Raw genomic sequence first — 4,673 nt, 5'->3', positions numbered from 1 at the left:
ACATGCAGGAGTGGCTCAAAGAAGAGAAAGCGTTTGGTGACCACGATAAAGTTCTGCAGTGTTTCGGGCTAGAACAGTTTTATAGTCGGTTACCGGAGAACGTGCGATACTGGGTCTTGGATAGGCCAGACGTTTGTACGGTGGCTAAAGCCGCTGAGCTAGCCGAGGAGTTTGTGACGCGTCGGGCTCGCGGAGCTAAGGACGGTCAAAAGGGTGAATTTGGCTTGAAGTTTGAGAGGCCGAAGTTCACACCCATGAGATTAAAGGGGGACACGCGTAGTGCGGATGCGAGCGAAAGCAGTCCGACCAAACGTAAAGAGACGGCGGCAGCCAAACGCAGAAAGCGGTTCGAGATGAGGCGAGCGGGCGTTTGTTATACGTGCCAGAAGCCGGGTCACTTTTCGGCGCAGTGTCCGGAAACGACACCAAAAGTTGTGTTTTTTTCAATAGGCAGCACTGACGAGAACATGAAGCTTCTCGAGCCTTACATGCGAGACCTCCTCGTGAACGGGAAAGAGTGCCGAGTGCTTCGCGATTCCGCAGCTACGATGGATGTAGTTCACCCGTCTTATGTAGATCCCCATATGTTCACGGGCGAGTGCGCATGGATCAAGCAAGCCGTGGAAGCTCATAGCGTGTGTCTGCCGGTAGCAAAAGTGCTTATTGAAGGACCTTTCGGAGCGCTTGAGACGGAGGCGGCAGTGTCATCTATGCTGCCCCCCCAGTACCCGTACCTATTTTCAAACAGGTCCGATCACCTCCTGCGCGAGAAGGGGCTTTTGTTTGGTGAAGCTAGTGTTCAGGCCTTAACCAGATCGAAGGTTCGGGAGCTCGCTGCAAAGGCGGTAGTTGCGGGGCCGACGTTATCAAACAACGAAAAAGGGTCAGAGGCGCAGCAAGCTGATATTCCGAGCACGCCCGAACTGAATAAACTTGAGTCTGTAACGTTAAAGGCGCCAGATACTGGAGAGGAAACGCCCGACGCGGGAAAGTTAGAAGAGCTATCTACTGATTTGCTCATCGCGCCTACGTCAGACGGACTTGATAGGTTGCTAAAAGTCAGCCGGACGGCTTTGATAGCCGAGCAAAAAAAGGATGGCAGCCTGGAAAACGTGCGCTGCAATGTCAAAGAAGGTATCGCCAGGAAAACTGCGCGTTTTGTGGAAAGAGGTGGAGTCCTGTACCGGAAGTATCTAGACCGCAGAGGAGTGGAGTTCGATCAGCTGATCGTGCCTCAATGCTATCGTCAGGATCTGTTGCGCTTCTCGCATGGGGGTTCGTGGTCCGGACACCTTGGAGTTAAGAAAACTAAGGACCGTCTCTTGCAAGAGTACTATTGGCCAGGGTGTTTTCGGGACGCAGACCATTTCGTGAGGACATGTGACACTTGTCAGCGGGTGGGCAAACCAGGGGACAAATCGAGGGCGCCGTTGAAATTGGTACCTATCATTACGGAGCCTTTTAGACGGCTCGTTATTGATACTGTGGGACCTCTGCCGGTAACAGCCACGGGGTACAGACACATTTTGACTGTGATCTGCCCAGCGACAAAGTTCCCTGAAGCAGTGCCGTTAAAGAACTCAGCTCAGTTGAGATAGTTAATGCACTACTGTCCATATTTGCGCGAGTTGGTTTCCCTGCGGAAATCCAATCAGATCAGGGCACAGTGTTTACTAGCGCTTTGACGACAACTTTTCTCGAAAGGTGTGGGGTAAAGCTGTTACACAGCTCAGTGTACCACCCACAGTCGAATTCCGTTGAGAAGCTCCACTCCGTCATGAAGCGCATGTTGAGAGCGTTGTGTTTTGAACATCGAACTGACTGGGAGCTGTGTCTGCCTGGGGTGATGTTTGCTTTAAGGACCGCGCCGCATGCGGCTACGGGGTTTTCGCCAGCTGAACTGGTGTACGGTCGCTCGCTTCGATCTCCGCTTCGCATGCTTCGAGAATCGTGGGAAGGTAGGGGCGACGACCCAGTCGTGGTGGAGTACGTACTTAAGCTCCTCGAACGCTTAAGAAGGGCACAAGAGTTGTCAGGTGAAGCAATGACAAAGGCCCAGCAGAGGGCCAAGGTTTATTATGATCGGACAGCCAGGGCCCGTCGTTTTGAGGTGGGCGATGAGGTCATGATATTGCGCACATCGCTAAACAACAAACTAGACGTGCAGTGGGAGGGCCCAGCACGAATTGTTCAGAAACTGTCGGACGTTAACTACGTGGTAAGTCTGCCAGGAAAGCGGAAAGCACAGCAAGTTTACCACTGTAATCTGCTCAAACCTTATAGACAAAGGGAAGCAGTGGTGTGCATGATGGTAAACGTTCCTGAAGAGCTTCCGGTCGAGCTTCCGGGACTAGGCTCAGTGACGAACAGGGAAGACACCGGTCAAGTCATTAGTGACCTTATCAGTAAAGCACCGCTGTCGCCCGAGCAGAAAACCGAACTACACCAGCTATTACAAGAGTTTCAAGGTCTGTTCTCTGAGAGGCCTGGTAGGACTTCTGTACTTACTCATGATATAGAACTTACCTCCACAGAGCCAGTACGATCCAAGGCGTATCGGGTGTCACCCCGCCAGAGCGATATTATGGAGGCTGAGGTAAAGAAAATGCTACAGCTCGGTGTTATTGAGGCAGGTGAGAGTGATTATACCTCCCCTTTGATTTTAGTTGAGGTACCGGGCAAGGAACCTCGTCCTTGCGTCGACTACCGCAGGCTTAATTCCATCACTAAGGATCAAATTTATCCGATCCCTAACATCGAGGAGCGCCTTGAGAAAGTTAGTAGCGCTCAGTTTATTTCCACCCTAGATCTTGTCAGGGGTTATTGGCAGGTTCCACTTACAGAAGAGGCTAGTAGGTATGCGGCGTTCATTTCACCAATGGGAACCTTCCGTCCTAAAGTGTTGAGTTTTGGTTTGAAGAACGCGCCATACTGTTTTTCAAGCCTCATGGATAAAGTGTTGCGGGGACAGCAAGAATTCGCTTTACCGTATCTAGACGACGTAGCGATATTCTCCGCATCCTGGTCTGAGCATATGGCACACTTGCGGGCAGTGCTAACCCGCCTGCGCGAAGCGGGCTTGACAGTAAAGGCTCCTAAGTGCCAGTTAGCACAGGCCGAGGTTGTCTACCTCGGTCACGTGATTGGTCAGGGTCGTCGCCGCCCCTCTGAGATAAAAGTGGCCGCTGTGCGAGACTTTCCGCAACCGCGCACCAAGACCGATATTCGGTCGTTCTTGGGTGTCGCCGGCTACTATCAGAGGTACATCCCTAGGTACTCTGATATCGCGGCTCCCCTGACGGATGCTCTAAGAAAAACAGAGCCTCAAACAGTCGTCTGGGACGAGACAAAGGAAAGAGCTTTTAGCGCCCTAAAGAGTGCCCTAACAAACCAGCCTGTGCTACGATCGCCAGACTATACAACAGGGTTCATTGTTCAGTGCGATGCTAGTGAGCGAGGCATGGGCGTTGTACTGTGCCAACGGGAAAATGGAGAAGTAGAACACCCCGTCCTGTATGCTAGTCGTAAGCTGACCAGTCGTGAGCAGGCGTATAGCGCCACCGAGAAAGAGTGTGCATGTCTCGTGTGGGCCGTTCAGAAATTGTCATGCTATCTAGCCGGCTCGAGGTTTATCATTGAGACGGATCACTGCCCTCTCCAATGGCTGCAGACCATCTCTCCCAAAAATGGCCGCCTCCTGCGCTGGAGCCTCGCTTTACAACAATATTCCTTTGAGGTGCGTTACAAAAAGGGGAGTCTCAACGGTAACGCCGATGGCTTAAGCCGAAGCCCCTAACGTAGGAATCAGCCTCAAAATTGTTGGTTACTGATGTTTTTCTTCCTGAGGCAGGATTTTTTTTAACATATTGCTTTTGTTTAGTGTTTCAAAGTGATGATATGCTTTCTAGTGCAATTTTTCAATTTGTGGACGCGTTCTGAGTGATGCTAGACTACTGTAAGGAACTAGGCAGTGGTATAAAAAGGGGAAAGAGCCTGGCAGGGCTTAGTGAGGGTTGTGCCGTGCTTGCTGACTGAGCGGTTGAGTTTCAGCGTAGTTCTAACGCTTGCCGGGAACGAGAACAAAAATGTGAACTCTCCCGAAGTCACTTTGCAGTGTCCCGTGCGAACCTGAACGAGAGAACGAGGCCTTCTCTGTGCGCTGCGCTCAAGAAACGTCGAGGGACGCCCGACTTCGGTTATGAGCATCATCGAGCGACATCCCTCCGGACAGCGGATGCAGTCCCCTGTCCATCGGGATCTCCTTCCCCCGGCGGGGCGGTCTGTTGCGTTTCGCCTGCGACACGTGGTTTTGCCGGCGCGACTGCGGCGGGGCGGCAGACATTTTGGCCCGATCGTCGTCGCCGCAACGCTCATCGGCAGGTGTTTCCAGGCGCGACTGCGGCGATGCGACCGCAAAGGATCACCCTCTCATTCCAGTCATTGTGCCCGAACCAGGCGATGCGAAAGCAGGGATCATCCTCTCATTATAGTCATTGTGCCCGACCGGCAGCGCTACGACAGGGTGCTACGAGATCGTGCTCGACATGGTGCTACGGCAGCGCTACAACAGGGTGCTACGAGATCGTGCTCGACATGGTGCTACGGCAGCGCCACGACAGGGTGCTACGAGATCGTGCTCGACATGGTGCTACGGCAGCGCTACGACAGTGTGC

Source organism: Dermacentor variabilis, chromosome 2 (assembly GCF_050947875.1).
Source record: "Dermacentor variabilis isolate Ectoservices chromosome 2, ASM5094787v1, whole genome shotgun sequence".
NCBI classification, from domain to species: Eukaryota; Metazoa; Arthropoda; class Arachnida; order Ixodida; family Ixodidae; genus Dermacentor; species Dermacentor variabilis.
The sequence above is the reverse complement of the archived record's forward strand: the minus strand, read 5'-3'. Positions refer to the sequence as shown.